This window comes from Melospiza melodia, unplaced genomic scaffold, assembly GCF_035770615.1.
Source record: "Melospiza melodia melodia isolate bMelMel2 unplaced genomic scaffold, bMelMel2.pri scaffold_47, whole genome shotgun sequence".
Taxonomy (NCBI): domain Eukaryota; kingdom Metazoa; phylum Chordata; class Aves; order Passeriformes; family Passerellidae; genus Melospiza; species Melospiza melodia.
In genome coordinates, this window is record NW_026948793.1 from 2,113,730 (window position 1) to 2,126,011 (window position 12,282).

The window sequence follows — 12,282 nt, forward strand, 5'->3', positions numbered from 1 at the left end:
AATAGCTGCCTGCTTGGGCTGAAAATAGACCATGAAACATTTGAAGAAGACAGAGCTGGAGTGGATGATTGCCTGAGGCAAGGCGCAGCTCCAGCTGAGTTCACTGCTGAGCTCTGAGAGCATAAGCACATGAGGAGCATGGGGGAGGGATGCCAGGCTTTCTGGAAAGGCCTTCAAGTGTCTCAATGGAGCACAAAGCACAGAGAAAAACTTCCTTTGAATGGATCCCCAGCGAGGGAGTTACAGTTACACTGCTGTGCCCAGACATGGATACACAGAGCACTGGGCTGATATTACAGCATCCAGTGGAGGTCAGGGAAGGTGTGGAATTGTGCTTCTCCCAGCAAGGCACTTGGCAGTGCCACAGCTTTTTCTCTGCTTATTTCAGGGCTGGATTTTTGTTTCTGAGCTGACACTTCTACCTCCTGTGCCCGAAGTGGGACACATCAGGGGCAAGCAGAGGCAGCTCACCAGCCCTCTGCTTCCCATGAGCCGGTGCTTGAGTTCAGTTCTCCCAGCTCCACAGATCGTGTTCCTGCTCCGGCTCTGTCAGGGATGCTGGAAGTGTCCAAGGCCTGGTCGGACAGGGACTGGAGCAACCTGGGACAGTGGAAGGTGTACCTGCCCATGGCAGGGAGTGGGACGAGATGATCTTAAAGTCCCTCCCGGTGCCTGATTACCGAGGTTTTTCCCCGCCCCGGGGGGAGCGGCCGAAGCGAGTGGGGCGGTGTCTGTGGAATCACCTCGGCAGTGTGGCCAGGCCTGCTCCTTTTCTGTCCCCGCCGCCGTGTGGAGATAAAGCGGTTCTGGGGGGCTGGGCTTCTTCAGCTCGCCGCCATGAGGGCCAAGAGCGGCTCTGGTGGGCCGGGCTCCCTCGCCATGAGGGCAGGGAGTGACTCTGGCGGGCTGGGCTCCTTCAGCTCGCCGCCGTGAGGGCAAGGAGCATCTCTGTCGGGCTGGGCTCCTTCAGCTCGCCGCCGTGAGGGCAAGGAGCAGCTCTGGTGGGCTGGGCTCGTTCAGCTCGCCGCCGTGAGGGCAAGGAGCAGCTCTGGCGGGCCGAGCTCCCTCGCCATGAGGGGCCACCGCCGCCATGAGGTGAGGGGGGGGGGTTACAGGGACGGGTGGCGGCAGCAGCGGGGCTGGAGACCGGGGCTCCGGGGCAGGAAGGCGCCACCTGAAATACTCACTGCCTCCTATTTAGCTGTTCGGCCGGGAGACTGGGGATGTTGCTCGGCTGTGCAGTTCAGCATTAATTCCTCAGCCTTTCGCTTGGTGTGCTGGCTTTTGTCCTCTGCCACAAGCCAGGCCGCTGCTGTTGAGCTTTGTGAATACAGATGGAACTAATGGCTTATTTGTGATGTTTCTGCTGTCCTCTCTTTAGGCCTTCAGCCGATGACCGATGGCGGTGACCCGCCCGAAGGAGCAGCTCTGAGGTGCCCCGGCCCCGTCGCGTGTGGAACCCCGAGCTGAGCTGTGCTGAGCTGTGCTGAGCTGTGCTGGGACAGCCGGGGAGGTGCTCCGGGAGGGCACTGGAGCCTGCAAGAGCAGATGTGAAGGGATAACCTGCCCGCGGGACACAGCAAGAGCTCTGGAGCCACATGGGTGAGGTGTGACTGTGAGCCAGCCTGGGAAAATGGGCAAAAATGTTTTGCTGTCTAAAAGGCCTCTGCTGGCTCCTGTGCTAGCCTTAGGTCCTCAGGGTGGAAATGACGTGGTTTATCCAGAAATAAGTTTAGCTTATCTATTCCTCTTGCTGGATGAAGCCTTGATGAGAGTAGGCATCATCAGAAAAGTGCCTCCATGTTTTTTCTGCCCGGTAAACCCCCCAGTTTTGGGGTTTTTGTCTCCCAGCAGTAGTCAGCTGCCCGTGGCTGCTCAGTGCCTGTGCCAGTGTTATGCTGCTGGGAGAAAAAGGTGCTGCTGAGCTTTCCTGGCACCAGCAAGGCCGTCCTAGTGCTCAGTGGTGCCACGTTTTGGCAGCACTCTGCATGCCTGAGAGTGGAGTAACTCCTGCCCGTGGAGACAGTTGACTAGACTGTATGTGTTCATGCAGCAACAGGCAGCTTTATTGAGATCTAACTTCCTTATATACATGAAAAGGCCCATGAAGGTAATCCTCATTGGCTGAGCCAGTTACTACTCAGCTAACCAGCCAATAGCAGCCTGAGTCTCCAATGGCCTGGGCCTGCTCTTACTGGTCGAATTACATAAGCAAGGTAATTATATAATAAATAACTTATGAAGTTGGAATTATTTATACTGTGTGGCCTACAGGCCAGATGTAGAGCATCACAGAGGAATAGCTTATAAATATGGAACTTGTGTGTGTCATAAAACCTCTATAGCTCATAAATATGGAACTTGTGTGTGTCATAAAACCTCTGTTCGCATGATGTTTGGGGCACTTGAATGGAGGAAGGATCCTCCAAGTGATCAGTGCTGCAATAAAAATGAATTCTTTTTGATACTCAAACTGTGTTAGAAAGTTTCTTTTTGGGTGATTTCAGTGTCAGTTCCACAAGGCCCTGTAGTTTCACAGTGGCCCCTTGGTTCTAAAGTGTCACGATGGCCTCAGTCCCACAAGGCCCCACAATGTCCAAAGAGTCCCCTTAATTCCATGGGGCCCTGAAGAGCTACAATGGCCCCTTGGCTCCATGAGGCCCTGCAGTGCCACCCTGGGGCAGGAGGCCAGGAGGAACTCGTTCCCCACACGCTGCAGCTCCCTGGGCCAGCTGGCACCAACACCTTCTCCCAGGCCAGCATAGCCTGGCACAGCCAGGGCCGAGCCACACTGCAGCTCCCTGCAAACCACGGCGGGGGCTGCGAGGCCAAAACCTGAGTCACAGACAGTTTGTCACTCTTCCTGTCTGTATCTGACCAAGAAATGTCCCATTGTGGGGTCCCCTTTCCTGCAGTCACTGCAGCACTGGGACCATCCCTGGAGCTCTGAGCGAGAGAAATGGTCAACGTTGCACCTCTGCACTGACTCAGGGATGGTGGGAGATGCTCTCTGGGGTGGCTGGAACCATGGAAAAAGGACAGTTGGGAGCACAGAGGGAAACCCAGCTGAGCTGCTGGACTGGGTCAAGACATCTCTGTCTGGGGGAGAAGTTGGCTGTGAAACTCCCTCCTGTGGATGCTCACGTGCCCAAGAGTTGGGCACTGAAGAGCATCACAACAACAGACAGGAGGATGGGGCGGCCAGGATTAAAGTGCCTCAGGGGGGTCTGGACTGGCCACACAAGGGTGAACCCTGGACACCATCTCCAGGTTATCCCTGACTGTGAAATATGGGCTGAGATCAATCAGGGCCAGGCCAGGCAAAGCCCCTGTGGTGTGGGGGGGCAATGGTGGGAATATAAATCTGGGGTGACACGTGGTCTTGGTAGTAGGTGTAGTAAATTGGGAGCACCATTCCTAAACCACAACAGCCCTGTCAGAACCAGGCCTGTCCCTGCACTGTCCCCGCTCTGCTGCCCCACAGCTGCTGGATCAGGAAGGGCAGAGCCATGGGGGAGGAAAATGCACAGGGACTCCTCCTGGGAGCGACCTTCCATCCTGATACTCAGACCCCAAGGCAGAAATCCCCATCGTCAGCTGGGAGGTCACCATCAGAGTCTCTGCTATTGTCCCACTTGGTGAATCTTTCACACTGAGATTTTGGTCCTTCCTTTCAGTTTCTTTACTTTTGGGGCTTTTAATGATTCCTCCATAAACATGGCAATTCATGTCCCTAATATGGCATTTCTTTCCTTTTTATGGAAGTGTTGGGAATTAGGCCACATTAAAATGCTGGCAGGGTGTGCATAGGTATTTGCAGCCCTGTGGAGAAGCAGTTGGGATATAAGAACCAAAGAAATGTAAAATGGTTTGAGTTAGAAGAGACCGAAAAGAGTCTCTGGTAAAACTCCCATTACCCAGGAACACCTTCACTCGTTCAGGTTGTACAAAGTCCCTGACCTTAAACACATCCAGTGATGGGGTTTCAATTCTGAGGGCACCCTATGCCAGTGTCCTGCCACCATCATCAAAAAATATTTCATCCTTACAGAAAATCTAAATCTGCCCTCAGTCACTTAAAAGATACAGTGTATTATTCTGTATTATATTCCCCAATATAATCTTGGGCAAAAATGTACTCAGCCATTCCTGGACTTAAATCACATCTCCAGGGCTGAGCACCTTTGAGAAGGCCCAGAGATCTCCCAGGATGGGATTTGGAGGCCCCAAGAACATGATCAGTGTATGGGAACTGGAAGTCCTGGGTTCGGTGGAGACTGAGGGCAGAACAAGAACAGCCTGTGAGGATGACAAAGGTGGATTCAAATATATTGGACCTCTTCTTCATAGTGGAAATGAACCTGAGATAGAAATAATGTCACCAAGTGCAGCTGTGAAGATCCAGAACGGAAACAAGGAGAGATTAATTTCCCTCCCAGGGCAGGGCTGTGGCACAACACATCTCCCAGAAGGAGCCTGGGTCAGCCCCAGGCTCTGTGTGGGCAGGCAGGGGCAGGCAGGAGGCAGAGCTGTCAGCAAAGGAAGGGCCCAGCCAGGTGGGGCACCCGGGGAATGCCGACAGCCTGCAGGGACAGAGGCACAGGACAGGGACACCGTGGGACAGCCTGGGCTGCACAGGGCACAGGGATGGGCAGCATCTGCAAGACAGCCCTGCCAGAGCCAACATGGGCAGCACTTTGGCCATGGCTGCTGGGCCTGGGCCTGAGGCCACGATGGGACAAGTGACCCTTGCAGGCCTGGGGCCTCATGGCCTCCTTGTCCCTGCTCAGCAGCCTGGCAGGGGCCGCCCCATGCTCCTGCCCTTGCCATTGCACATCCCCACATGCCAGTGCCCATCCTGGGAAGAGCCCTGAGCAAGGAGGGAGGGACAGGATCTGCCTGGCCAGGGGCTGGGGCTCAGGCCTGGGCTCTTTGCATTCCTCAAACACATCCAGCTTTGCTCAGCACCACAGACACCTTTGCCTTGTTTGTCCCCAGCTGTCATCACTGCCTCCAGTGTTCTGCTCTAACTGGAACCAGGGGAAAATTTCTCATTTGTGTATCTCAGTGGTACCCATTAAAACTTGGAAAACTTTGGAGTTTCAATTTAATTTTGAGTTGTTGAGAAGTTTTTTGAACTCTCTCAGGGACTCAGTTTGATGTAAATAGCACCAAATCCCCAAGAGTCTCATTTAAGTCCTTGTGCTGTGTCTGTGCTGCTGAGCTTTAAAGGAACAGCTCTTCCCAGGACCAGCTCCTCTCCCAGCCCAGCAGGGCTGAGGGCTCTGCCTGCGGGCGCTGAGGGGACAGGAGCCAGGCAGAGACAGGCTGAAGGCAATCAGGACTGGGAAGACATTGAGCTGAGACTTCACTTGGGGAAACATCTTCACAGCCCTGTGCATGGTGAGTCTGTGGGTGCAGGGCAATGTCCCCTGTGCTCCTGGAGGGATCTCCTGAAGCCAGCGCACCCTATAGCCTGGGGGATGTATCAAGAGGACTCTCCCAGTCTCTCTGTGGCACAGGAGCAGGAGGAGGAGGATGTGCTGCAGAGCGGGGCTGCCCTGGGCACCGTCAGAGGGACAGGGCAGGAAGGCTCCTGCTGCCAGGGACGGCTGCAGGGGGTGAAGCTGGGGCTGCAGCCAGGGCTGCTCAGGGCTGTCCTGCACAGCAGCTCATGCAGCCCTCAGGGCTCTTGGCCAGCCCAGGGCATGTGCCACCTGCCAGGAGGAGCTCTCAGCCTGCCTGGCAGCTCCCCATGGACGCTGCAGGGGAGAAACTGGAGGTGGAAGGAGCCACCCCCATCAGGGCAGATTCATCCTGCTGTGGAGGTGGTGCTGCATGGCCAGGGCTGCTCTCAGCTTTCTCCTAAAGGGAAGGGAAAGGGGCTGTCAGCTTTGGCTGTGTCACTGAGACTCCTGCACTGTCACCCTGGGCATCAGCAGATGTTCCTCAGATCTCCCTCAGAAAGTGCTTCCTCAGCCTCCTCTCCCTACAGACAGCAGCAGCAGCACCTTGGCTTGCAGCATCTCTGTTTGTCTGGCCTGCCCTTAAGGCCCTGCTGCCAGGGAGATGCCCCTGGGCAGTGCCCTGTGCTGGGAGGGGTCTGCAGGGCAGAGCTGGGACCCCAGGGCTGGGCTGGGCCCTGGCAGCACAGGCAGGGACAAGGCTTGGATAGAGAGAAACAGTTCCCAGTAGGCACAACTCCAGGCACCAGAGAGCCAGACCAGCCCTTGGTATCCTTTCCTGTTCATGTGCATAGGGAAAGAGAGAAAGGTTTGGAAAAAAAAATTTCAACTGAAGAATTCAAAAAGTCTACTTCATTTTTCAAAAAATATTAAAGTGTGATCATGGTGAAATAGAGAGAGGTTAAATGAACAAAGGGCACCTGTGTGGTTCCAGCAGGTCTGACTGCCCTGTGGCACAGGGAGCCCTGTTTTCCCTCAGGTCTCCCCAGTATTCAGGCTGAGTGCAATGCTGAAAATAAAGCAGCAACTCAGAAGGAGCACAAGCCTGAAATCAAAAAGGAAATCTGTCCAAGCTTGTCAATGTCTTTTTCAACAGCGCACCATGCCCAGAGTGAAGGAATGTCCAACAGCAGCTCCATCAGGCACTTCCTCCTGCTGCCATTGGCAGACACGCGGCAGCTGCAGCTCCTGCACTTCTGCCTCTTGCTGGGCATCTCCCTGGCTGCCCTCCTGGGCAACGGCCTCATCATCAGCACCGTAGCCTGCGGCCACCACCTGCACACGCCCATGTTCTTCTTCCTGCTCAACCTGGCCCTCAGCGACCTGGGCTCCATCTGCACCACTGTCCCCAAAGCCATGCACAATTCCCTCTGGGACACCAGGGACATCTCTTATGCAGGATGTGCTTCATAGGTGTTTTTCTTTTTGTTTTTCCTCTCAGCAGAGTATTTCCTCCTGACCATCATGTGCTACGACCGCTATGTGTCCATCTGCAAACCCCTGCACTACGGGACCCTCCTGGGCAGCAGAGCTTGTGACCACATGGCAGCAGCTGCCTGGGCCAGTGGTTTTCTCTTTTCACTGCTGCACACAGCCAATACATTTTCATTGCCCCTGTGCCATGGCAATGCCCTGGGCCAGTTCTTCTGTGAAGTTCCCCAGATCCTCAAACTCTCCTGCTCCAAATCCTGCCACAGGGAACTTGGGCTTCTTACTGTCAGTGTCTGTTTAGCATTTGGCTGTTTTGTGTTCATTGTTTTCTCCTATGTGCAGATCTTCAGGGCCGTGCTGAGGATCCCCTCTGAGCAGGGACGGCACAAAGCCTTTTCCACCTGCCTCCCTCACCTGGCTGTGGTCTCCCTGTTTCTCAGCACTGCAGCATTTGCCCACCTGAAGCCCCCCTCCATCTCTTCCCCATCCCTGGATCTGTCAGTGTCAGTTCTGTACTCGGTGGTGTCTCCAGCCCTTAATCCCATCATCTACAGCCTGAGGAACCAGGAGCTCAAGGCTGCAGTGTGGAGACTGATGACTGGATGCTTTTCAGAAACATTAACTGCTGGCCAATTTCCAATTTCTTAAATAAAAAGACTTATAATTAAAATCACCTTTGATACTTGTTGTTGGTTTGGTTGTGGGTGTTTTTTCCTTTGTTTTTTTGTTTTCTTTTTTTTTTTTCTATTGTCCACAAAGGACTGTCATTCCTTGTGCCATTTCTCCTTTTGTTTCCCTCCACTTTAACCATGGCCCCAGACTGCATCAATGAGGAGCCGGTCTCTTGGTGGCTTTGAAGGAACTAAATGGTCTCCCAGCTGAGTTTTCTGCAGAGATGCCCTTCTGTTCTCTTCTCTGGAGCTGCAGCAGCAATGTCTGTGTGCAGAGCTGGGGGCAGATCAGGGCTGGCACAGCAGCTGTGCCCAGCAGCAGCAGCACTTGGTGTTGCCAGTGCTGCTGCCGTGGCCCTGCCCCGCTGCCCTGGTGGCCCTGGTGTTGCTGCAGGGCCTGAGTGCTCTCAGGGCCGGGCACAGTCTTGGGGGTGGCAGTGCCAGGGCTGCAGCAGGGACAGGCCATGGGCACTGCTGGGGCAGCACTGACGCCTCAGGCCAGGCCCTGGGGGCTCCAGGCTCCTTGCCCAGGCTCTCTCAAGAACACAGCCAGGCCAATGCTCAGCACAGAAAAGCCCCGTGAGCAGCCCCAGGCTGGCCGTGGGCAGGCTGGGGGCAAACAGCATGGCTGGGGCTCTGCAAGGGCCCTGGGGCAGAGGGGAAGGAGCAGCAGAGCAGGGGCTGATCCATCCCCAGTGTGCTGCACAGCCCAGGGCAGCGTCCCAGAGCATCCTCATGGAGCTGCCAACAACATCCCCCCTCTGCAGCCCTGGCCTCTCCCCCAGCTCACACTGGTGCCCCATCCCTGCAGGCACAGACATGGCAGCACTGGCTCAGCAGCCCCTGTTTGCATTGCACACAGCAGGGGGAGCACCCCCATGCTGTTGGTGTGGGGACATGAACCTGAGGGAGCACAAATGCCATCAGCCCCTGGGGCCAGCAAGGGCTGGGGGACACCAGGGAAACCACTCAGCTTTGTCCTGCCCTCTGCAGTCAGCCAGAAAGTTTGTTCCCATCAGCTGGGAGTTTCCTGTGCCACTGCAGACGCTGTTGCTCAGAGCCAGGGCTGCCTGGCAGCCACCCCCAAACTGCCCTGAGCATTTCCTTTGCTTCCCCTTTGCTTTCTTTACTCTTCCCTTATACAAATTTCTTCCCATTGCCCACCCCCGTTCCCTCCCCTCCAAGGAGCCCATCCCTGTTTGCCCTTTCCTCTCTGGCCCCACTCCCCATTGCAGTTCCTGACTTGGCACCATGGGAACGTCCCTTGGGCAGCAGGATCATCCTACAAGTGCTGCAGGAATTGTCTGCAGGCTCTTGCAGTGCCTGGTGCTGCTCCCTTGCCAGAGGCACCCCAGGCCAGGGGGGCACATCTGGGCTGCTGTGTCTGGCTCTGGGGCTCCCTGTTCTGGGCAGTGAGGAGGAGCTGCAGGGGCTCTGCAGGACTGACAGGATGGGCTTTGGGGCTGCCAGGAAAAGCTGAGGCACCTGGGCTGCTGGAGCTCCTGAAGAGGAGGCCCAGGGCTCCTCCTGCAACTGCTCCAAGGGTGCTTACAGAGAATCCCAGAATCAGCAAGGCTGGAAAAGACCTTGGAGATCATCAAGTCCAACCTCTGCCCAGACACCACCTTGTGTCCTTTCAGCCTCCCTTTGTCCAGGATAAACAACCCCAGCTCCCTCAGCCACTCCTCACAGGACTTGTGTTCCTGATCCCTCCCCAGCCTTGTTGCCCTTCTCTGGACACACTCCAGCCCCTCCATGTCCTTCCTAAATTGGTGGGCACAGAACTGGACACAGCACTCGATGTGCTGCCCAAGCAGTGCTGAGCACAGGGGAAGAATCCCTGCCCTGCTCCTGCTGGCCACACCATTCCTGATCCAGGCCAAGAGCCTGTGGCCTTCTTGGCCACCTGGACACACTGCTGGCTCATGTCCAGCCTGCTGTCCATCAGTCCCTGCAGGTCCCTTTCTGCCTGGCTGCTCTCCAGCCACTCTGTCCCCAGCCTGTAGTGCTGCAGGGGTTGTTGCGGCCAAAGTGGCAGGACCCAGCACTTGGACTTGTTAAACCTCACCTTATTGGGTTTGGCCCCTGCCTCTATCCTGTCCTGGAGCCCTGCTCCCAGCATGAGTCCAGTTGCTGCGCCTGTGTGCTTCCAGTTTTCTTGTCACTCCCAGGATTTTCCTGGTCACTTCCTCTCACTCCTGGCAGGATCCCTCCCCGTTCCCAGTATGAGCCCAGGCACTCACAGTCATTCCCAATTATGATGCAATTTATTCCCAACATGATCCCAGTTGCTCCTAGTTGCTCCCACTTTCATCCAGTGTATTCCCAGTTCTCCCAGTTGCCCCTAGTATAGTCCCAGTATCTCCCAGTATGATCCCAGTCTCTCCCAGCAGGGCCACAGTCAAACACACTTGCCCCCAGTTGCCCTCAATGTTGTCCCAGTCACCACCTGCATGGTCTTAGGCACTCCCAGTATATCCCAGTTGCCCCGAACATTCTCGTAGTCATTGCCAGCCACTCCCAGTTACCTCAGCATGGTTCAGCTGCCCCCAGTTTCATCCCAGTCACTGCCAGGACATCCCAATTGTCACCAGCATGCATCCTGTCATTCCCAGTTTTTCCCAGTTCCTCCTAGTGTGTGCGCAGTCAGCTCCCAGCATGGGCCTGGTAGCTCTCAGGAACCCCAGTCAGGGTCTATTGACACCCACTATAATCCCAGTGTGATCCCAGTCACTCCCAGTATGATGCCTGTCTAGGTCCCTCTGCAGAGCCCTCCTACCCTCCAGCAGATCCACACTCACAGCCAGCTTGGTGTCATCTGCAAATTTGCTGATGCTGGACTCACTCCCCTCATGCAGATCATCAGTGCAGATATTGAAATCCATGCTGGCTGGCTCTGATCCCTCGGCCATCCTGTGGGTGCCCTGTGATGGCACTCAAGGTGATCTGTTCCATAACCTTGCCAGGCACCCAGGTCAGGCTGACAGGCCTGGAGTTGCCTAGCTCCTCCTTCCAGCCCTTCTTGGGGATGGGCTCACATTGGCACCTCCAGTCCTCTGGGACCTCCCTGCTGAGCCAGCACTGATGGTAAATGATGGAGAGCAGCATCGGGAGCTCAATCCACCAGCTCCCTCATCCCCCTAGGATGGGTCCCATCTGCTCCCAGAGACACCTGTGAGCATCTGAGTGGCTCAGCAGGTCCCCAGCTTCTTCCTCCTGGATTACAGGGGGGGGCTGTTCTGCTCCCTGTGCCCATCCACCAGCTCAGGAGAACACTTGTCCTGAGGACAACCTGTCTTATTCTTGAAAATTGGGGCAAAGAAGGTGTTAAGCAGCTCAGCTTTTCCTTATCTTACCTATTGTATTCCCCACTGCCTCCAATAAAGAGTAGATGTTCTACTTATCCCTCCTTTTGCTATTAGGTTCCTTTTTGAAACATTTTTTAGTATTTTTCACACAAGTGGCTGGGTTATGTTTTAATTGACCTTTTACCACTTTTCTTTCTGCATGACCTAATAACATCCTTTAACACTTCCTGAGATGCCTGATCTTCTTTCCAATGGTGACACGCTCTTTTTTTCCCCTCAGTTCCCACAAAATCTCCATGCCCAGCCAGGACAAAAATTAGCTGGCTCAACTTTAGCACAGATGCTGCTCCTTCTCCCTCAAGTTTTTTTTCTTGAAGTGTGTCCATCATTCCTGGACACCTTTGTTTTTAAGACTGTTTCCCTTGAAAAGTCAGTATCTGATTTGGTACTCTCCAAATCTGCACCCTGAATAAGCCAACGCCTACCCTCCATAATTCCAGTGATGAAGTTTTGTTGCAGCCCCTCTTTCTTTCATAGAATATTGGAAACTCTGTTATTTAAAGGTGACTTTACCTTAGGCAGCCTTCAACCACCAAATCTCTCACCAGCCCTTCTCTGTTTATGACCAGCAGGAGACTGAGCTTTCCTTGGGAGTGGGACTGTTACTAAAAATTCAGCAAAATATTAAAACTCCATAACCCCAATGTAGCCTTAAGAAGCAGCATTCTTTATTTGGCCAGATGCATGGGGGGATAGCTTCTCCCAAAGCTGTGCATGATGAGTGCTGGAAGGTTTCTGTTTATATTCTGTATTTTGCATACATATTCATTGTTTGTCCTGGACAAAACATACATATGATAATCGTTTCCCCAAAATCATTAACATATTTCCCCTCCCCTTTACCCATGCATTCTCCTGTCCTGGGGGATCTCTCTGGTGGTCCCTGGTGGTTGTGGACCCCAATGTTCCAGTGGGCCGGGCTGAGCTGGCAGGACACTGAGGCTGGTGAATTTCAGTTCCCGTTCTCACACAATGGGCATTGTGTGGTTTCCATAGCCTGGGGTTTTGGAGAACCAGCACTGTGTGTGCTCACGTGGTGTAGACAATTTATCATCTGGTGACATGACGTCACAGAGTGGGTTATGAAATCACAGAGTGGGTTATGTGAGGTCACTGAGCAACTATGGCATCATAGGCTGTCTCTGTGACATCACAGAGTGAGGTGTGACATCACAGGGCAGAGGACAACATCACAGAGCAGACTATGACAACACAGAGTTTGCTGTGACATCAGAGATGAGCTATGTGACATGGTTGTGACATCACAGAGCAGGCTGTGACATCACGGAGGGTGGCTGTGTGACATCACAGGGGGCTGTATGACTTCACAGAGTGTGTTGTGGCATC

General features: G+C 54.4%; 1 non-coding gene across 1 annotated transcript; it reads left to right on the forward strand.

Moving 5' to 3' along the window:
- Window positions 1-1,846: 1,846 nt before the first annotated feature.
- On the forward strand, window positions 1,847-2,050 carry LOC134413669 (small nucleolar RNA SNORA74). The gene has a single exon (XR_010026567.1). It is a non-coding gene; the product is annotated as a small nucleolar RNA SNORA74 (small nucleolar RNA).
- The last annotated feature ends 10,232 nt before the right edge of the window (window positions 2,051-12,282 follow it).